This window comes from Myotis lucifugus, unplaced genomic scaffold (genome assembly GCF_000147115.1).
Source record: "Myotis lucifugus unplaced genomic scaffold, Myoluc2.0 scaffold_12, whole genome shotgun sequence".
NCBI classification, from domain to species: domain Eukaryota; kingdom Metazoa; phylum Chordata; class Mammalia; order Chiroptera; family Vespertilionidae; genus Myotis; species Myotis lucifugus.
Window position 1 is genome coordinate 9,836,041 of NW_005871060.1, and position 23,798 is coordinate 9,859,838.

The following is a 23,798-nucleotide window of genomic DNA, read 5'->3' on the forward strand; positions in this document are numbered from 1 at the left end:
GCGCAGAGAACCCCAAACAAAAGGAATCCAAAGAGGACCACACCAAGACACATCATCATTAAAATGCCAAGAGCAAAAGACAAAGAGAAAATCTTAAAAGCAGCAAGAGAAAGAGGCTCAATTACCTACAAGGGAATACCCATACGACTGTCAGCTGATTTCTCAACAGAAACTTTGCAGGCCAGAAGGGAATGGCAAGAAATATTCAAAGTACTGAATACCAAGAACCTACAACCAAGATTACTTTATCCAGCAAAGCTATCATTCAGAATTGAAGGTCAGATAAAGAGCTTCACAGATAAGGAAAAACTAAAGGAGTTCATCACCGCCAAACCAGTATTATATGAAATGCTGAAAGGTATCCTTTAAGAAGAGGAAGAAGAAGAAAAAGGTAAAGATACAAATTATGAACAACAAATATGCATCTATCAACAAATGAATCTAAGAATCAAGTGAATAAATAACCTGATGTACAGAATGAACTGGTGATTATAATGAATCAGGGACATAGAAAGGGAATGGACTGACTATTCTTGGGGGAAAAGGGGTGTGGGAGATGCGGGAAGTGACTGGACAAAAATCATGCACCTATGGATGAACTCAGTGGGTGGGGAGTGAGGGTGGAGGGTGGGGTGGGAGCTGGAAGGAGGGGAGTTATGGGGGGAAAAAAGAGGAACAAATGTAATAATCTGAACAATAAAGATTTAATAAAAAAAAAAAAAAAAGGAGCAATTTTGCAAACTGGCAGGCAAGCCTGCCACTGTTTGAGACAGTTCTTCCCTCTCACCAGCTTCGTTTAATCCTGACCCCAGAAAGCAGCAGCCTTTCTGAAGCTTCACCTAAATGGATTTGCCCAATGCCTTTCCTAATCATCTGGAGCTACCAGATGTCAGAATTCCCTGCTGCTATCTCAAGTAGTGACAGTCTTCCACTTGTGGTAAATATAGCTGGTGTTGATTCAGTTGGCTTGTTCTATGCATGGTTCAGAGGGGCTTGGGAAAGAGGCTGAACATGTACTGGGGAGTCCTGAGAGACTTGGTCACAGCTGGAAGGGAGCGTGTCTGAAAGAGCCTGCATAACCACAAAGCTTGCATCTTACGCAAAATTTCCCTGTAAAGTGGAACCTCCGCCCCCCTCCCCCCGCCCCCATTACAGATACACTTTTTCTGTGTTTGCAAGGTGATGGGGAAGGCTGATGCTTATCTCCTGTGTCCCGTCATCATAAATTACTGCTGTGGGACATGTTTATCACAATCCTATTTTTTTTTCTTCTTAACAAGGTTGCCTGGATCATCTACTCCAGTGTTTCAGTGTGTGGTTCTTGGGTGATCTGCATTAGCATTGCCTGATGCCAAATCTATAAAAAATCCAGATTTCAGGATTTACCCCAGATTGTCTGATTCAGAATCTAAGTCCTGAGCATCTACATTTCAAACAAGTTTCCTGGCTATTTCTGAGGCACAGTCAGTCTGAAACTACAGGCTTAGGTTAAGTTTCATGAAGTTAGCATTCATGTCTATTTTTGTTTGCTGTGGTATATTCAACACATAACATAACACCTGGCAGGCAATAGTGTTTTGTTTTATTTTTTAAATGCAGTCTCCTATCAAATCCCAAATATCTACTTCATTTTGCTTCTTAGGGTCCTTCTAAATAATGGAAAGATAAATATACTACATTCTGTAAAGCAAGAGATAGATAATCTTGTTTAATAGATATATTTTCAACTTTTGCAAAATTATTGCTGAGAGTAGCTTATCTGGTTTGCCAGGCACCTATTTTTTTGCAAGTGTTTTTTGATTTACACGACTGGCTAAGGCTACAGCCTTCATGGCTTTGTTGTAATAATGTTACAAGTATAAAGAGAACATTCGTGTTGGCTGTCTTCTGAGTTACCGAGGAACCAAAGACACAGATCCCCAAAGCGAGAGATGCTTGCTGCCATCTTACGGAGGCAGGTTTGGGTTGCAGTCATAAAGGGACATGGGTTTCGTAAGGAATTCGACTGAAAGAATTAGAAAAACAGGTTGAGACTAAAATGAGCACCTCACAGAATTCAACAGCTCCTTCAGGACTGTGTTTTCCAGACAAATAAGTTGAGAAGGGAGGGATGTATTCTCAAGAAGAAATGTTTTGTCATGTTTTTAACCACAATTGGCTGACCTTTTCCAAGAAAGAGAATACATTTAATTTTTTTCCAGATTTGTGAACTACACAATTTATGTATAGTTACTTTGTACCCTTAGGTCTAAAAATGATAAAAGACAATAGAAGTGGTAATGAAAAAGTCCCAAGGACAAGGCTAAATAAACGTCCAGGCTTGTGGTCATCCCTGGCTAGAGATGAATGTGGCACGATTTTGAACTAATATTTTGAAGTTTTTAAGGTAACCATCTTTGAGCACTTACTTGTGCTGAGCTCTCTGTTCTATATATTTTATTTTATTTTAAAAATATTTTTATTTTATTGTTGCCAGTATTACAGACGTCTCTCATTCCCCTAGAAAAGGAAACATGAAGGGTCTTGAATGCCATGCTAACCGCACTCAGACCTGACTTGTAGGTAATGGAGAAACACGGAAGGTTTTTAATCAGGGAAGCGACATGATCACATCAAAGTTTTAGAAAGATTACTCAGGTGGTAATGGAAGCAGACATTGCAGTGGTCATACTGGAATAGTTTTTAGGTGAGAGACCATGTTGAACAGAAGCAACATTTTTGTGATGAGGTGGAAAGGAGAAATTTGACAAACATTTCATTCCAGTCTCTTAACTCAGTATATTTTTAAGCTTTTCATTTTCAAAAAGCATTTTTCTACCTCTCTAAGAAAACTTATCTGAAATACTTATATATAAAAGTTGCATTTGATTAATAAATGTAATATATTAGCAATTGCATACAATTTATTTCATAGATTTTTAGTTGGGTATATTGAATTAACAAAAACATGTAGTTGTAAAAAGATAAATAATCATTGTTAAAAAAGAAAAACAGATCCATTTAAAATATACTTCTCAATTGAACTAATTTGGAAGTTTGAAAGAACAGTATTTGATATATTTTTGTCAAAATTTTTGTCAAAATTATATCACCAATAACATTGTATTATTGTAGTCCCTATAATAAATGTAAAAGTCTGAAATAGAGTGCTTAAAATGTACAAGTAGTAAATTATTTATGAGACATTAATGCAATGTGATATGTTATGCATTCACTTGTTACTGTACAGCTGATTTTTTCTTTTTGGCCAAAAGGATGTTCCCTAAGCCAGTATTCCTAAGTCTTGCCAGCATATGGTTGAGTAGCACACATATGCTTTAATAATAAACAGTCTTGCACAGTTTTATGAGAGCAGACCCGGGCAGATCCGAATTCTAAGCAAGATGTGTGTGTGTGTGTGTGTGTGTGTGTGTGTGTGTGTGTGTGTGATGCATATGTATAAGCAGAAGCACCACAAAAGTCATTTTAACCACCAATATAATTTACTATATTAGTAATCACCAAAATGTTAAATTACAGTATATAGCTTATTTGAGCTACATAAAAATATACAAAACATGGAAGTTTGCTTAAGCATTTCTTCTAAACACAATTTGAAAACCATGACCTCAATTAGTCTGTTTCATAATTAACCACATGTTGACCATGATAACATCTGGAAAATCTTTACTTTCTTCTTCTGTTTCAGCTTAAACTATTACCTAAACTTTTTTACTCTAGAAAATATATTTTGTAGAAAAACTTTTGTGTAGAATGGCTTGTAGTATATTTATATATGAAGGACTTTATTCTCCCTGAGGAAGAAAGAAAGTACAGATTGAGTACACCAACTAGGAGTCTTACATTCTGCAGAATACAGGCACTTCAAGAATCTATGATGGGAAGTCAGTACTTATTAGACAAACTTCATTCAGGGAAACATCATTGGATATCTCTATGCTGGTAGTTCTCCCCCTTGGCTGACCACTGGATTCTGCAGGGAAGCTTTTTAAAAATCCTGATGCCTGATGCCTGGGTTCTTCCCCCAGGGGTTCTGATTTAATTGGTCTGAGGTAAGTTTCAGAGGTTGGTGCCCTTGGGGATTCTGACAGGAAGCTAGTGTTGGAAAACCAAGTTTTATTTGCTAGGCCTTCTTTCGGGTACCAGAGGAATAAAGACTATGAATGTCTCCAATGGAAGAGGAAAATAAAAAGTATTTTAACGTATTGTGTTGTGCCAAAAGAAAAGAGACAATATCTAAAATTCTATATTAAATTAAGAAGTTAGCAGTTAAATATGACCTTAGGCGCACTCTGATAGACTAAAAGTAATTTTAATGTTGGAGAAGCTTGGAGAGGCTGGTGGTGGGTTCTTGGGGTTCTGATGGTTGAACTGGAAGTAGGGCTCCCTCAGTGGGGAGGAAATGGTGTGAATGAAAGTCTAGATCCATGAAATACAGTTGAATCAGCTTCTAACTCTGACAATGGACAAGAACGCTTAGGCACTTGAGAAGTCATGTGACCAGTTTCCTGCTCCTGAGCCCAACTCCCCAGAATGGATCTATGATCTCTGTTTTGTGGAAACCTGTGTATACTGGAAGGCCTGGGTCTTAGCAGAAAATTCTATATGCGGAGAGAGAGAGCATTAACTCCTTTAGGTAATAATGCTTGAGTGGATGTAATTTCATGCACAGAATTTATATAGCTTCCAAAGTTAATGCATCTTCCCAAGTGAGCATCTTGGTCACTTCTCAAGATGAGGATAAGAGCCATTACCTTGTCAGAGTGAAAAAGTCAGCAAAGAACTCTTTCCTCCATGAGGTCTAACAGAGCAAATCAGCTCCATGGAAAGACATTAGTTTTGCCTGAAAGATAGGAGCACGTGGTGAGTGATAAATCAATGAACACATAACCATAAGCTACTTAGTGACTTATCTGTTACTTATATCTAAAATAAGCTCAAGCAGAAGAGCATTTCCCTTAAGTATATCTTCAGATTCTGCTCTGAGATGCAACCGTAGAATTCTAGGGTCAAACCATACCTTCGATTGCTAGAATAAAATTCCCATTGACACAAAACCTCAGGAAAATTGTGGTTTGCAAAAGAAAGGTCAAAATAGCTACTTCTTTGCCTCCATTTGAGAAAGCTCTTAGATTTTCTTCTATCTGTAACTAAATGAAATTGGACCCTACTTTTCATACTTTACTGTCTTGAAAAGAAGTTTGCTAAATGTGGTTAACTGTATTTTCCAGAAATGGCCAAAGCAATATTCCCAGAACCAGGTGTTCCAGCACTCTGCCATTTCCCCAGTAAGAAGAGTCTATTCCTCTCCCTTTGAAACTTGGCAGACCTTTGTGATGGCCTAGATGTAAAGAATGTGGTACAAGTGACTTAGCATGTCTATTTCTCTTCTCTTCTCCCTTGAACTTGAGTAGACCTTTCTGACCACCCCAGGGAATAAAATGCAGTGAAATTGATGCTTCTGAGGCTCAGTCATAAAAATTAATACAACTTCCATTTCTCTCTCTCTCTCTCTCTCTCTCTCTATGTGGTCGCCATGTTGTGAGGAAGCCAGACCACATGGAGAGGCCACGTGTAGATGTTCTGATAGACAATCCCAGCTAGGGTCTCAGTCAACAGCCAGCACTGACTCTCACTGACAAACATGGGAGTAAGCAAATCTTTGGATGATTCCAGACCCCAGCCTTGGAGCCACCCCAGCTGAGGCTGACTAGAGTAGAGTCAAGATCCCTGCCTAAACTGCATATTTGGGAACAAAATAAATCATTTTGTTTGAAGTTATTAAGTGTTGGATGTGTTCCCCCCCCCCCACAGCAATAGATAACTGGAACACTAAACAATAATAAAGAATATGCTGATTTTCATTTCAAGATTTCATCAGTGGCATTTTGAATAAATTAAAAAGACTTTTATTAATTAATCAACTCTACTATAAAATAGCAGAAAACAGAAAAAAGATTTAAGAACTGTTGCCCTAGCTGGTTTGGCTCAGTGGGTAGACTGTCAGCCTGCAGACTGAGAGGTCCTGGGTTTGATTCTGGTCAAGAGCACATGCCTGGGTTGCAGGCTTGATCCCCAGTAGGGTTCATGCAGAAGGCAGCTGATCAATGATTCTCATCATGGATTTTTTAAAATATATTTTATTGATTTTTCACAGAGAGGAAGGGAGAGAGATGGAGAGTTAGAAACATCGATGAGAGAGAAACATCCTACTGGGGATGTGCCCGCAACCAAGGTACATGCCCTTGACCGGAATTGAACCTGGGACCTTTCAGTCCACAGGCCAATGCTCTATCCACTGAGCCAAACTGGTCAGGGCATCATTGATGTTTTTATCTCTCTCTCTTTCTCTCTCTCCCTTCCTCTCTGAAGTCAATAAAAATATATTTTAAAAAAAGAACTGTTGTATAACAGAGGGAGAGGAATCTGTTTCAGAATTACCTCCCACTTCCAACCTCCCATCCTTCTCCATCACCTAAGCTGGTTTGGAATTATGTCTGATTTAATGAGTCTAATTTAATAGTCAACTTATTTAGGGAAGACCAGAGTTCAGAAATTTAAGTAGGATACCGAAACCTATACCTGACTGATTTGCTTTAGATATCCTAATTATTGTCCTATATAATAAAACCCTAATATGCAAATCGACCCAACGCAGAACGACCGGTGGAACAACCAGTCGCTATGATGTGCACTGACCCTAAGGGGACAGACGCTCAATGCAGGAGCTGCCCCCCGGTCAGGGACAGCGAATGGGCAGCGCCAGGCCGCCAGTCAAGGCAGGTGCCAGCAGGGGCCCCTTGATCGCCCCACCCGCCGGTCGCCCCACAGATTGGCCCTGATCACCGGCCAGGCCTAGGGACCCTACCTTATATATTGGGAACAGTCTCTTAGATTTAAAAATTAAAACCTGGCAAGGCTACTCTAACACTGAAAAAACGGGATGACGCAGCGATGATATGCATTGACTCTGGCTTGCACATGTGGTCAGCCCTGATTCTGACACTTATAACTGTGTGACAAAGCCAATTACTTAACTTCTCTCTGCTTCAGTTTTTCCACCCATAAGATGGGGAAAATAGCACTACTGCCTCAGAAGGATCATGTTATGTACTACTTTTTATAATCAGGGCAAAAAAATGTAGCTGTCCATACAACAGCAAGATGCCTTTCACCTGTATGAAAAGTATGGTCACTGGTGCATGCAGCGTCCTGGATTGCTAGAGGGATGTCTCAGATTGCGAGAGGGCACAGGCCAGGCTAAGGGACCTTCCCCTCTTCCTGTGCATGAATTTCCTGCACCAGGCCTCTAGTTATGTAATAAAAATATCAGTCTCAAACAGTGCATATTATCTTCCTAGAATCTTCTTTCTTCTTAATGTGGACAGATACGCAGCCTGTACTAATGGATAACTTTTCAAGGGCCTCTCCCTACCTCAGAGCAGGCTTGCAATGGTAGTGGCCATCTAGCATGCTAGACACTCTAACGCAGACCCCAGCCATGTCCTCTTGTGAGCTATAACTTCAGTTTTTTCCTAGGGTTTTTAGTGCTGATGAGGGATTCCATAGCTACACTAAGTCACCCTCTACTAGTTTCCAATGAACATTCACTGTTTTTTCAGTGGGCCTTTTAAAAATTCAGCCCCTGGTGACTTCTTGAATTGCTAATAGTTTGGAAGTTAGCAGTCCCAGACTTTTTCAAAACCCCCTATTCATACTCAATGACCTAAGTCCTTTTACATGAAGTTAGAGGCCATTGAGACTGACTTTCCTTCTTCTGTGACTCGATATCATTACATCTCAATAGCTTTGGCCCTGTATTGTCAGCTCTTGGAAATGAGTAGCTTCACATAATGTGGAAAACAATGTTGCCCTGGAACTCCTTCTGTCCCCTTATCATACAGCATGTTGTGGTTGTAAGTCTAGACACGTCATGCTTTCCAATCCAACCTGTTATAATAAAGCTTATATTTGAATATCCAACTCTCCACTCTATGTGGCTTTCTCTCAGTTGAGTTTGAACCCAGGAGTGAAAGGGATACTATTATATTTAGATGTTTATTTCTTTCTTGTCTTAATTCTTTTGGATATTCAAATTTTTATTTCCTCCTGACACTGTATGGCTGACTAACCCAGTAGAAACTTCAATAAATTATTCTTTTTTACAAAAAGGTGTTTTCCTAACATGTGCTCTATCCATGCCCAATGAGTATTTGGTATCCACCCAAATTGGAAGCCAATTTCCATAGTCCTAATTAATGATAACAGTGCCATTTCTATCACATTCAATCCTATGTCTCAATTATTATTCATTCACATGGTGGCCTAATGAATCACTTATATCTATTAGTGGGGTACATCTGTCCAAACCACTGGGTTTCCACTAGGAGTCTGTATCTGATTCATTTAGGGAGCTTTCATTAACTACACAGGAGCAACCTTCCCTAGTACAAGATTCTAGCTACTGTATGGTCAGAGTAGTCTCCAGTTAGGTCAGAAACAGACTGAAAGATTCTTAATGTCTTCTTTATTTAAATTTTCTATACTTGTGCATGTATATCTTCTGATTTCTGAGTCTTGCCACCTTGCATTACTATTTTATTCTAACCTAGTTCCTGTTTTCAAATATACATCAGATTGGTCTTTTACCTGTTAGGGTTGATATTACTTAACTAGGGGCCCAGTGCACGAATTTGTGCACCTTGAAAGGAACTGTGGGCCGTGAGGCTGCGGTAGGCACAGGGGCAGGTCTTGGCCCATCCTTGGCGCCCCCACCTGGCCCCTCCCACCACAGCCCCCGGTCCTGTGTCTGCTGGCAGCCCCACTCCCAGTGCCACGGCTCCCATGCGCTACCAGCGCTGGCCCCACTCACACCCCCTGACGGTGCAGAGCGATTGAGGCCGGCGCCAGCAATGGGTGCAAGTGGGGTTGGCGCCATCAGCAGGGGTGAGCAGCAGCTGCTTCCCCAATCACCCCTCAGGAGCAGGGGGAGGTGGAGAAGCCCTCGGGGGCAATCAGGACCGGCAGCCACAGCTTGCACCACTGATGGCACCAAGTGTTCGGGACCAGTGCCAGGCACCAGCAGTGGCTCCGGCACTGGCTGAAGGTGTGAGCAGGGCCAGCGCTGGCAGTGGATGTGAGCAGTGGCTCCAGCGCCAGCAGCAGGTGCAAGTGCCGCACGGGACCACGGCACACAGGAGCAAAGAATTTTCAGTAACCACCATAGGCTTGCCCCAATGACAGTGACCTGCGCCCTGCCTTGGTCTGGTGCCCCTGCTCATCCCACCGTGGCCAACACCCGCCATGTTCCACACATGGCCCCTGGTGGTCAGTGCACATCATAGCAACCGGTTGTTCGGTTGTTTTGGTTGTTCCGCCATTCGGTCTATTTGCATATTAGCCTTTTATTATATAGCAGGGGTGGGCAAACTTTTTGACTCGAGGGCCACAATGGGTTCTTAAACTGGACCGGAGGGCCGGAACAAAAGCATGGATGGAGTGTTTGTGTGAACTAATATAAATTCAAAGTAAACATCATTACATAAAAGGGTACAGTCTTTTTTTTTTTTTTAGTTTTATTCATTTCAAACAGGCCAGATCCGGCCCGCGGGCCGTAGTTTGCCCACGGCTGTTATATAGGATGGTTAGGAGCATGAAATTTTATGGCATCAGTAGAATGTAGATTAAAGACTTTGACCTGCTTCTGTGTGAATTTTCTTAATCAGTCTTAAGTCCTGATGTCCTTATCTATAAAATAGAGACTGTAAGAAGAGTATTTTTTTCATAGGGATACCATAAGGATTAAAAGACAAAAGGAGATGATGGTGCCTATAAATGTGCAACCCAAAAATGTTAACAGTAGTAAATGTTAGATAAAATGTTAGTTATTATTGTTATTATTATCTTGTGTTCATTTCAAGAAGAGAGTTTTTTCCTAATCTTCTTTTTATTATTTCTTACTTTCTACGTTGCTGTCCAGCCCTCAAGGAGCTTTAAATGATAACTATCCATTTTCTTCAAGGGAATAAACTCTATCACTGTCATGAATAAGTTATTCCACATAACTCTTTTAATAATTATTTTTCAGTGACTGGTAATTAATTGACTAGATTCTGTATTTCTTTCCTTAAATTGTATTATTTACTTTAAAATATTTTACTATTTCAGATTGGCCTTCCCCAGTTAGTCTAAATCAGTGATGGCGAACCTATGACACGCGTGTCAGAGGTGACACGCGAACTCATTTTTTTGGTTGATTTTTCTTTGTTAAATGGCATTTAAATATATAAAATAAATATCAAAAATATAAGTCGTTGTTTTACTATGGTTGCAAATATCAAAAAATTTTTATATGTGACACGGCACCAGAGTTAAGTTAGGGTTTTTCAAAATGCTGACACGCCGAGCTCAAAAGCTTCGCCATCACTGGTCTAAAGTAATTGTACGTGTCTATATGAGAAATAACAAACTGATCTCATTCAATCTATAATGAACCACAGCATGGAAGACTATAGTGCCAACTTATCCATCCAATAATTAATATTCCTATATAAAATGTCATCTCTGTCATCGTCCATGCTTTACTAAGAATTAAAGCTGCCAGATAAAATGCAAGATGCCCAGGTAAATTTAGACAAAAAGTGAGTAATTTCTTAGTAAAACTTTATCTCCACTATTGCAGGGTATACTTCTACAACGTTATTAATATTTATCTGAAATTCAAATTTAGCTGGCATTGCTAAATATGGTACTCTTGCTTAGAATGCAAGCGGAAAGGAAATTTGAAACAGAAAAGATGGTAATACACTTAGTATGGCTGCTTAATTTAGAGGTTGCCAGGCCATGCTACTCTTTCTCTCTATATATAATTTTCTTTCTTAAACTCGATCAACCAGTTATTTGCCATACCTGAAGAAAAGACTGCCTGTGCTCTTTGCCTTGTGGTAAGAAGAGACATAACTCAATCTACATTCAAATCAGGACAAGAATGTGGTTTGCTGTCATGCTAGTCAGGCTTAATTGATGTAATATCAAAGGCCCAATTCAAGCCTGCTGTCTTTCCAGGGGCCCTAAGCTCCACCTTGCTTTCCTACCTTCCTGAATCCTGTCTGCGGACAATTCCTCCATTGATTGCTCAGGCTTCATCTGGAGCTCCACGTGGGTAGAACTGGCAGGATCAGATTAACATATCAAACACAGAAATAGCTCCATACATAGATTGGTGAGTAAAGGCTATGAGATCAGTATCTAAAAGTGAATTTTGCTTATAATTTTGCTGTCAACTTCATTTCTGTGACCTCAGACTTAATGACCATGTAACACAAACTTGAATTTGGCTTTGTACCTGTTTCTGTAAATGGGAAAAAAGAACTCCCTCTCTCTTTTCTGCAGGCACAATCTTGGCTTTCATTCTGTAAGTATCCAGCCATCTTTACAGCCATAAAAGTTTTTTTACTTGTCCTCTAGTCCTGCCATATAAACTGGCTAAAGGGCCATGGTCACTAACTCATGTAAACTGAGAAGAACGTAAGGGGATCATCTGCAGAGTTCCCATAGCTCTCTCAATTGGGAACACTAATAGAGCCTAAGATAATGGCCAGATACTGTTCCTTTTCAGATATTTAAGTGCATATTTCCTCTTAATATTTTCTATCTGGAAAAAAAAAGCATAACACATTTTGCTTTTTGGAAATGTCTGCAGTGTCTTCTGGAAAGGGGACATTAGTAACTACTCAGCAGTACATTTCTGTTGGAAAAGGTTCATATTGGCCTACCTCCTGGGCATAACTACCTATGATGAAAGCAATTAAATATGAAGGATTAGGTGGCAGAAACTGTTTCTATAAAATAATAGTAATAGTTAAACTTATAGAGCTATAGTCTAGTGAGGGGAAAGTGATTAGCTTAAATAATACACATACACGCACAAATACTTCAAACTTGTTATTTGCATTAAAGCCATATTATTACAAAAAAGTTATAAGAAGAAAAATTGATTACCAAAATTTGAGGATCATAAAAAATGAAAGATAAATATATACACGAATCTGATGCTGTCTCAAGAAAAGTGAAGGATGAAGATTATAATATAAAGTATGCATCATGTTTTATAGAAAATTTAATGCAGAATGAACCCTAGAATAATACATATCTTTATATGAAAGACATATAATCAAAATATACACAAAGAATTTTGCGCAGATGTGCCTGTATGTGTGTGTATTTAATAGTGCATTTTACTCTAAGACAGTGGTTGGCTGGCAAATTATAGCCTATAGGTTAGATGCCTGCTTTTGTAAGTAAAGTTGTATGGAACATAGACACACCCACACAATAGTCTATGGCTTCTTTCATGCTACACAGAGTAGTTCCAACAGTAACTATATAGCCCATAAATACACTTTTATAAAATACCAAATGTATTAATAGACATGGTTACGATATCTATAACCATACAAATAAAAATGATGCCTATTTTAAAAAATTTATAACATGAAACTCAATTTAGTTCTTTAGCATTGGCAGAGAAACATGAAAGAATGCCAGCTATTGGATCAGAATTTTAATGTGTATAATTAAAGAAACTTTTCTGTATGTCCAGTCCAATTTTCTTCATCTATTTATAATTTTACCCTTGCATTTTTTTATTATTCTGTGCTTATCCTCTTTTTAAAAAAATTTTTTTTATTATCCTCTCTTGCTATTTATTTCTGTTCTACGTTTTATCTATTTTCCACATACATTTAAATTGTGAGATTCATGTAAAAGCATATGGGCATTTGCATAGAAGATACATTTGTCTATATCCGTATGAGCAAAGTTAAAAACTTTTCACCTCTGGTGAACTAAAAAATGAACTATGAATAGGACTCTTGACAGTTTCCCTGACATTCATTTGATGTTGTATAACAGCAAAACAGGAAGAGTTCTGTTTGGTTCAATATACTAAGTTTTGGCAATAACTCTGGTAATTTCTCAGACAAGGAGATTAAAAGACAAGTAAGATAGGTCCAGATCCCTCTTTGTTTTCTCTTGTATGTCTTGTACTTTCTTCTAAGTATTAGGATAATTTGTATTCTGTGTGTGTAAGTGCATGTGTTTTAACTGGATCTTGTACTAGACTGTAATTTGTCATGAAGTCAAGGATGATGTTCATTCTGTTACTCTTCCATTCCCAGTGCTTATCATATACTAGGTTCTCCAAGAATATTTACTTAATGACTTGAATGAATGACAGAGGGTCATTGAAACATTTTAATAATTAGAATGACAAGGTCATTTAAATCTTAAATCATTCTGACAATATTTAGAAGTTTAGTTTTAAGGATGATTAGACTGGAGACTATAAGTTAGATCTTATAATTTTACTAAAGGCCCAGGGCACGAATTAATGCACAGGTTGGGCCCCTCAGCCTGGCCGGCGATTGGGCCGATCAGGGCCATCTCACCCAGTCCCGGGGCTGGCCAGCCAAGGGGAGAGACCGTGGGAGGTTGGCTGTGGAAGTGCATTGAGCATCTGCTCCCTGATGTTCAGTGCACGTCATAGTGACCGGTTGACCCTCTCCAATCTGGGACTCCTTGGGTGTTGTCCAATTGCCAGTTTAGGATCGGGCCTAAATAGGCAGCCGGACATCCCTCTTGCAATCTGGGACTGCTGGCTCCTAACCGCTTGCCTGCCTGCCTGCTTGCTCCTAACCACCCTCCCCTGCGAGCCTGATTGCCCCTAACCACCTCTGCCCTGCCCTCCACACACACACACCATGGCTTTGTCTGGAAGGAGGACCAGATGACCAGAAGATGTCCAGTCAACCCAGTCTAATTAGCATATTACCCTTTTATTATCTATCTATCTATCTATCTATCTATCTATCTAAAAGCCTAAGCAACCGGTCAAATGGTCGCTATGACACACACTGACCACCAGGGGGCAGACACTCAACGCAGGAGCTGCCCCCTGGTGGTCAGTGCGCTCCCACAGCGGAAGCACTGCTCAGCTGACCAACGGGCGCCAGATGCCAGGCTCATGGCTGGCGAGCGCAGCTGCAGCAGTGAGAGCCTCTCCCGCAGACACTCCCCCTGTGCGCCCCTCCCCCATCTGGACCAGGACCAGAATTGGGACCAGCATCGGGACTGACTGTGTGTGAGCCTGCAGCTGCTTCTCAGTCATGGGCATGTGGGTATCACCCTAAAACAGGCACACAGAGACCACAGTGGAGCAGCAGCGAGCCTACTGAGCGGCAGCAGCAGGTGCAGCGGGGCCTGGATGAGTGGGAGCGGCTCAGCGCCCAGCCCAGGCTCAGGCTGCTCCCTGGCCGCCTGCCACTTTGTGCACTACTACATCCCTCAGAGGATGTTGGATGGCGGTTTCAGCCTAATCCCCGCAGGCCACCCGAGGGACCCCACTGGTGCACAAATCTGTGCACCGGGCCTCTAGTTATAGATAAGATAGAAGATTCAGAAAACTCTTCAAAGAAACATTGATTTGACATTATTTATAGGCCAGATGTTGATTTAAGTATTGAATAATCAAGACAAAATTGATTAAGGCACAGTCCTGGTACTTGAGATGATTACAACTTAGGATTTAAAAACTTAAAGGAAAATACTTAATGAAGAAGATGGCATTTGAAAAGGGCATTGAATGATGAATATGAATCTTATTGGTAGAAAAAGTATTGTAGGTTGTGGGAGTAAATAAAGCCAAAAATGGGTGGAAATGCTTGCTGTCTTAGAGACTTGCTGGTAAGTGGTCTACTATGAGAGCAGCACTCAGGGAGAGTAATAGCTTAAACTACTGAGAAAGGGGGCAACATGCTTACTCAGACGAAAAGCAATGGGGAAGCACTGCACGTTTTTCAGTGGATATCACATAATACACCTTGTATTTTAGGCTGTATCTGGTGTAGGCTGTAGGCAGGAAATCTGGTAAAAAGGCTATGGTAATAGTGCCACAGAAAGACAATGAAAAACTGAATTAATGAATTCACTACGTCATAGGAGAGGAAGACACTGAAAAGAGAAGGGTCAACAAATGTGGATCTATGTGCATGTTAGGGATGAGCTGAAGCAAGCACTTTCCAAATATGACAGAGAGGTGGAACCGATTCAGGATGGAATATAACAGGACCCCCTTTGGCAGGGAGAAATATGGGTAAATGGTCAATGCAGAGGTTTGATAAGTATGTTCTCTCAGAATATACTTCAGGCTTCAAGTACTTCAAAATGAGCCATTTTGGTGTCAGTGAGAGTCAGTGTCTATGTGTTATAGATTACTTGTCTTTATTGTTCCATTTAACATTGAAAAGTGACAATGTTAGGAATAGAAATCATGATAGTGGGGTAAAGAAAACTAAGTCTCCACAACTGAGAGTCTGTCATTTGATTTGACAATTATAACAAAATTCGCTGTTCAAGTCTTACAACACCATCTTTACTAAATGCAGTGAGTTTGTAAAACAGAAATCCAAGTGAACTAAAATCATTTTTGTTTCCACACCTGTTGAACTATAGATTAACTACAATTCAATAGAGTTTATTTTTTAATAAGTTAATTAACTAGTTGTAATTATATGAATCAATATACTAAAACACTGATAGGATTCTCAATACAATTAACTATCTATTTTCTAAAGTTATAGGGAAAAAGATGCCCTGAATAAAATGCACAGATCATGTAAAATCATTAATTTAATTGGTAATTTACATTTATTTCTTTAATACATTCTTTAATAAATCTGGGTAGCAAATAGGGTGTAAACCTCAGTTCTTCAACCATCAAACAAACATAACATCGAATTGAGAAGAGAGAAGGAAGAAGGAAAAAATATAACTGTTTACTTGATAGGATCCTAATATTGAGTTGATTAAGTACAAAATAAATTTGATCTTTCTTGTGTAAAAGAACAAAATAAGATATTTATGTAATTCCTCAATTTGGGGCTATAAAGGGCATAGAAATAAATGCTCTCTAACTGGTCTGGTTCTTTGCGCTACACCTGTTACCACCTTCCCCCATCCCCTCAGGTGTGCTCTTAGTCTTCAATTACCAGCCTCGACTCTATTTGCCAGCCCGGCTTTGATGGATCTATTTGAGCAGCCCCACTCTGCCTTTGAGCTTCACTCCAGTCATGTAATTGAGATTTGGCATTGTTCTCCGAGCTGTTCCTGTCAATTCATCAGAGCTGCTTTTGACAAAATGACAGGTTCTACGGATAAAATAATCCATAAGACAGACCCTTGACTGTCACAGACTATAAAAGGAGAAAAAGTGAAACATTAATGATAATATTGGGTGATAATCTCAATAATAGAGTTATGTACCCATGATAGAGATGGCAGGGAGGAAAGAGTGATTAGGCCTGTGTTATGGGCACTGGAAAGGCTTTAGATAGAGGAGGAGAAGATATCAGGACTGATTTCAAAGACTAATTCAAATTTTCAGATTCAGCAGAGGCGATAATGGGAGATTGGGAAGTAGCTATTTCAGGTGGAATGACAGAAAAAGGCATAACAGAATTATAAAATTTACCTCAGTTTTTATAACTAGTCTTCTGTATTGGCTCCTCCTCCCATGTGCCTCTTCTTATAACTTGCAAAAGTCCTATTATCCTCCAGAATTGAGTTCTCCTCTGAATATCAGTCCTTTTCGATAGTGGCCATTAAAACGCACTGATGCTGCCTTTTAGCCCCAGATTCTGATTCTGAAGGTCACCTGCCGCACCCCCGTTTCTGCCTCTACTTTCTATCTGGGATACCTATTTTCCTGAACTGAGATAATGTGGCTGGACTCCTGGATACTGAGCTTTGCGGGTGTTGTGGATCAAGGTGTCTCTGGTAGAACTTTAGTTGAGGATTCAGGTGCAAGTGATTTATAAAGGAACGCTCCCTGGAGAAACAAGGGAGGGGAGAAAGGGAAAAAGCAAACAAACACAAGCAATAGTGTGATTTCAGGTGCAGCTTCAGACTCAGCCTGACGCCGTGGGAAGCTCTGGAATATAATTACATTTCAGAGATTGTCTTATGTGGAGGCAAAGGAGCTGGGGTTTTGTACCCTCCGAGGAATCAGTCATTGGCTGCAGGTAGACCTGGTAGTCTGTGGGAGGGGTGAAGCCTAACCTTCCAGGCACTTGCAGCAAGGTAACTCCAGCACACAAGCGGGGGCATCTGAAAGTCATAGATTCAGCTGATGGCAGCACAGCAATCAGAAGATGGGGACTGCTGGGAAAAGAGATCGGAAGGGATCTAGGGAGGTAATGTCTTTCAGACTCACACTGAATCTTCTCCACATTCATGTCTATGATGCCTAGTGGGCAGGGATGCTTTTGGTGTTTGAATCTCCTTAGTCTTTTCCTTCCTGCTGGACTTTGCTGGGCTCTGCTGGGCCATAAAATGCCTGCATTCCTGGAAAGCTATAGACCCTTCAAAGACAAGAAAAGCAGGATGTTTTTGCTGCTTAGGAGGCTAGTAAAATCTCAGGTGAGCAGAGAGCTTTTGGTTCCTATCAAAACATCCTTTCATTGGATACAGAATTTGAAATTTTAACATGCACAAAAGAAAGGTAGGCTTCATCTTTGAATTTGAAATGTATACAAAAGCAGGATATAGTATTTCCAGGATATCTTTTATTCAGAATTATGGTCCAAATTCAATAGGCGGTGTATTCTTATTACAATATAAAAGTAAATGAAGGACAAGGGTATACAGCTTAAATAATTTTTTGAAACTTCAAGCAGAATTTTTTTTAATATTTTAAATTATTCCTTTTGCACTGAATGATTAGTAATTAAAAATTATTTGAAAAAATGTGCCTTTTCCTCTATTATTCCTATATAAGAGTTATCATTATTGTGATTTTCTATTCTTCCTGTCTTTGAAATAAAATATTTTAAAAGCTCAAACTTACAGGAGTTATAAAAATGTACACTTGTCCATCTCTTTTGTGAGAAAGACAAATATAATCATATAATTATGGCAAGAATTTGTTGAAACGAACAATTTTCAGGTCAAATTAAAAGCTAGCAGCCTAAATTTATATTCATAAATATTAGCATGCCATAGTTACTGTTATGAACTAAATGGGTTAACTTGTTCTTAGTTTAAAGATAGTTAAGAGGTATTCTATTTTTACTCTATTTCTTGGAAAATTGGTAATCTATGTACAATAATTCTTACCTAATGAGACTATTCAATTATCCATCTTCCTGTCATTCTGGATAAATGGGCACTGGTTATATCTTTGTTTCCATCATACCATGTTTGTGGTGACATCATACTCCAATTTTAAAGATAATTTTATTTATCACACAGGAGTTGGCCAATGCCTGGAAAGGTTACATCTGCAAAGTAAATATAAAACACTATGGAGCCAAGCGGAGCCCAAATGATTTGTTTACATTTGACATTGATTTTTTTAAAACCTCATTTCCCTGTTTTGTTACCGATGGCAGTGGAAAAAACAATAGAATCTCTGAATGAAAAAATCCCCAGATTGCTATGTTGTAAAAGCAGGTCCTTGACATTCTTCCTGTTCATTTAGGGAGATGCTGACATTCACTTTTGTAACCTTTGCCTTTGGAGGTAAGAGTGAAGGTCATTCATGCCTTGATGTTGAGATGTTTCTTCAAATACAAAATGATGGCAGATAAAAGGAAATGATGTGGCATTGACATGGGTGACAACTGTCAAAGGGAGGACAGATGACATCATTCAGACACATTTGTGACTATAGATTATTTTTCTTCATGTTCTAATTTTGATAACTTTATGCAAATAGAAAATAGAAATTTGCATTTTCCTTTTGTTCCCAACAAATGTTTATGATATTACTACGAAGACAATGATACTTTTTGACTTGCTGTACCTTGTTACATTTGGATAATTAAACAAATATATCGATGATTGGTCAAACATTTTATTACTTACCTTGGTACATTGATAGTTTCCCAACCTTACCTTAGGTAGTAGAGCGTGAGCAAGTTGGTAGTATTCAAGAAATGTTTGTGAAGTTTTATTTCATAATCTTATTGAAATCACCACTTGTGGGTTGCGTTCATCAGGTTGTACTTAAGTGGCCTGTAACTTTAAGAAAAACAATCATTTAATGTGTTTCTATTTAGTAGTTGGAACCTCTTTTGGTCTTTTACATGGAAACTTAATAAAACTATAAAAAGAAGAGGAATGATTCACTCTCTCCATATTTCTGAACAATATATAAAGATCTAAATTGGATAGAATTTCACAAAATATCAAAGCATCGTCTCCTTTTAGGAGACTCTAAATGTGATACACAGAAGATGTCCTTTGAGCAGTTACTATGGCTATGAGGTTGGATATTGACTTATTGATACAGCTTTTTATTAAAGCTGTAGGTTTTATATATTTTTATACATGGCATATTCTAAGAAGTGTTTATTGCTATCTTGAGAATAAGGATTTTGACATGATTTCTCTACAATGGTGTGTCTGAGTTCTCAACCCGATTTCACTTCCCAATCACATTGGGAGTAACTTAAACTGTAAAAATTCCACTTAAAATTATTGAAATATGGTCCCCACAGAGGCAGGGGACACTAGGGTTTTTTTTAGTATTTCCGGAGTCATTTATCCTGGAAAGTAGTTAGTAGCAGAGGTTTTTTTTGTTTTGTTTTGTTTTTTTTTATCCAATTAACAATTCATTGGAACTTCCTCTTGGCTCGTTTGTAAAATATATCCAGAAATTGGCAATCTGTTACCATTTCTACTCCCCTCCCCCGACTTCCAAGACACAACCACCACTCACTTAGATTGTTGCCTTAGTCCCCTAACTGATTTCCCTGCTCTTATACTGCTCTCTCTAGTTTCATTTTCAGCACAGCAGCAAGAGCAATCCTTTGAAAATGTCAGCCAGCTAATGTTATTCCTCTGCTTAAATCCTGCCATGGCAGCCCACATCACTGAATGAAAGCTCAAAGCATTATAACAACCCTCACTATTCTGCATGACCTGCTTCCCCCTCCCAATCATCTCTTTGACCTCTCATCCCATGAACTCCCTCTCTCTTTCCCTCCATGTCCTCTTCTTCAACCCCACGGGCCTCCTCACTCTTCCTTCCTCAAAGCTGTTTCCTCTTCCCTCAGATATCTGAATGGACTACTCTCTCACTTTTTCAACTCTTTGTACAAATGTCTCAACTATTATGTTCTCAATGAAGTTGCCCTTTACCTCCATATTTTATCCTACTCCCCCCTTAGCACTTAATATTTTTATATCTCCCACTTCTTCTTCCACTAACAGTGGTTCTCAACCTTCCTAATGCCGCGACCTTTTAATACAGTTCCTCATGTTGTGGTGACCCACAATTTCGTTTTTACAAATTGAACATAATTAAAGCATAGTGATTAATCACAAAAACAATATGTAATTATATATGTGTTTTCCGGTGGTCTTAGGCGAACCCTGTGAAAGGGTCATTCAACCCCCAAAGGGGTCGCGACCCACAGGTTGAGAACCACTGCACTAGAATGTAAACTTCATTTTGACTGTTTTGTTCACTGATGTACACTCAGGGCCTAGCGCATAGATGCTCAATAGATAATTGTTGAATGAATGAATCCATTGCTACTTTATGACAGTGGCAGAAAAGAGTGCTTTGAGTCACCATGACATGGACTACTACCTTTTGCTGAAATGCGTTATTTGTGATGGGGCACCAATAAATAGCTCCCCTTACCTGATCCAGGCCCAAACCAATGGATAAATAAAGCTAAGTTTTAGCAAAGGACAGAATATCACCTTATTACTGATAGGACTAGTGAAAGAACATGCTCATGTCTGTAGGCAAGTCAGTTACCTAATACTGAACCCCCAAATTAGACACATATATCAACAAAGCAGTACTGGGTCATGGAAGATAGCTCCCAACAGGAGTAAAGTGAGTTTCCAGAGAAGCAGAGAATTTCCACTCCCCAGAATAAGGAAAGTAAGAGAAAGGTAAGTGATCAACTTCTATATATTTAGTTAGAGTAAAAGGAAGAAGAATGGAAAGAATGGGGGGAAATAAAAGCTCAGATTTTTTTCTAGAATAAAATGATTAGAGCCTGCCTTCAGATAAAACAACAACAACAACACAATCATACTGTGTTCTAATTAGTGACTCTGAAAACAAATCACAAATTAAGGAAAAACTGAAAATTGAAAAACCAAGTAGAGAGGAAAAATCGGTCATTTACCAAGAATTACAACTGAAGTGAGAGCAGAGTTCTCATTAGCAATGTTATATGCTAGAAAACATTAGAATCGTATCTTCAAATGAGTGTGGAAAAATAACTGTCACACTAGCATTCTGTTTTCAGAGAAGTTATCATTCAAAAGTGAGAATGAAATAAAGCTACTTTAAGATATACAAAGTCTGTTTGTTCCCCAGGGGCTCTTGAAGAAACTACTCTAAAAGATGAAATTCAATACTGAACAAAAATGTGGGTACAAAAATCAACAATAATCAAAGAAACAAGCTGGAAATTTGTGGGGTGAACGTCTGGGGAAAGGGAGAGATTGCAAGGACGCAGAGGAGGTGTAAGCGGAGGCCTGTGACAGGCCACTCTTGATCACTTCTAGGGACTTGGGCTTCTGAAGGTTCAGGGAATGATAGAAAGGTCTTAGCAGGGTGGTGACATGGTCCATCTCCTGTAGTGAGATCACTGTGGTGGTGGGGGGTACAGAAATTGGAAGGAAACAAGACTAGGCCACGAGATCATTAGAGGTTGTGGGTAATTTAGATTGAGAAATTATTAGGGCCTGAATGAAGAGGAGGCAAAGTGGTCTAGATTCTAGGACTATTGAAGAGGTAGGACCTCAGGACTCAGTTAATGATTTGATGTGGGGAGAAAGCATTGAAGATGTATGTTTTGTTAGGGAAGCTTTAATGGCATGCAACTGCAGTGAGAGGAAGAATGGGAGGTGACAGTGGAAACACCTTGTAGAAACTCATCTCTGAATGGATAATGATACTTAGATGAGTAGCCAGAAGACCAAAGTAAAGAAATATTTCAGGCTGGAAACTTATTATCAAGTTTAAATGCTAAGAGGGTGTAGAAAAAAGTGGTAGAAATTGAAGATAAAGAGAGAGTGGGGGATGCCTGATAAAACAGGGCATAGGAAGATAGGAGTTAGAGAGTCTTATATACAAGGAAAAATAGGGAAAGAGGCAAATAAAAGAAACTCCATAACTTCTTCCTCCATTGAAAGTAGTACCTTGATGGCACAAAACAGTGTTGAGCAAATGCCTAGTGAAGTAATGAATCAATGCATGAAAAGATGGATGTATTCAGGCCGGCCCCCAGACAGTTAAACAAAAACCAGGCTGTTCTCTAGGTATGGTTGACCTCTAGTGGTCAAAAAGAAAACTCAGAAATCTAATGGCCGAGAAAAAAAATTTGAAAAAAAAGGCTTGGGTGAATTTATTTGCAAAATAATAAACACATAAAATCATGGCTCTACAAAGATCCTGTTGTACTTAATCTTCTGTGTTCAGTTTCTTGCCAATGGGGTTTATTGACATATATGTATTATGAGTTCACTTAGAGTGAATTACTGGCTGATGCAAATGAAGTGAGGATATTTTTAATTATGATTAAAATTTTTAAAAAAATACCTCCAGGAGGGGATAATTACTTAGGTGTGAAATTTCATGTATAAGCTAGTGAAATAAAAGCACTTACTCATTTTCAAATAGAGAAAAGGGAAGGAGACAACTAACCAAATGAGCACTTGATTGCAGAAGCCTCAAATATGATGAAAAGGGCGTATTTAAAAACAATAACCGCAACAGCGTTTAATAAGTAAAAATATAAACTATAAAAAGAAAGAAACAAACTATTTTGATTGTTAAAAATTAATAATGTCCTAATGTCGAATACTTTGAGTAATCTCAGGGAAGAATTATTCATTAATGACAACTGTGATTCTTTTATGAGCCTGTTTTCTAATGGAGATGCTGCTTAGTTATCCTCAAGTTAATAACAATTAACTAAAATGTTTGGCACCTATTTCAAGTTAGTTAAATCACAAAAGATCTCTAGTTTGTGAATCAGGAAAGTTAGATGATTCCGTAGGCTTACTTAATCTTTTCCATTACAGTAGATTTCACAATGTATAGTGCCTTAGCTAGATGGAAGAAAATAAATCTATTTAAGAGTAACATTACCTGTAAAAATTACATGTAGCTGATGAGTGGTCATGTGAGAAAGAAAGGAAATATTGGACGTGGGAGTATAGATGTGGAAACTTGTGCAATCCATCATTGCAGAATTTGAAAGCCAGAGTCAGCAGAATTGAAAGAAGCTCAGTTCTTGGGGATTTCCTGTTTGATTCTGAATCCTTTTTAATGTTCAATTCAAAATCACAATATTTGAGAATAACATTCTTAAAAGTGTCAATTATTTGCTAGTCTATTTTAAGATACCATGTATAGTGTTGGTGTTCTTTAATGGCTCTAATTTGCCTGAGATCTAGTGATCAGGCATCATTGTGTATTTAAAAACAACAATTTTGAATTTGACAGGAAATAAGAAGCAATCTGGAAGCAAGTAAAAAAGATTTCCAGGCACTATTTAGGCACTTATAATAAAATTAGAGGCCCGGTACATGGATTCATACATAGGTGGGGTCCCTCCGCCTGGCCTGCGGAGATTGGACGAAAACCAGCTCTCCAACATCCCCTGAGGGGTCCCGGATTGCGAGAGGGTGGTTCTCAGGTGATGCACCCCGGAATTGGGCTCCCTCCTCTCTAGTTCCAGGTGGGTCACCAGAGAACCACACATGCC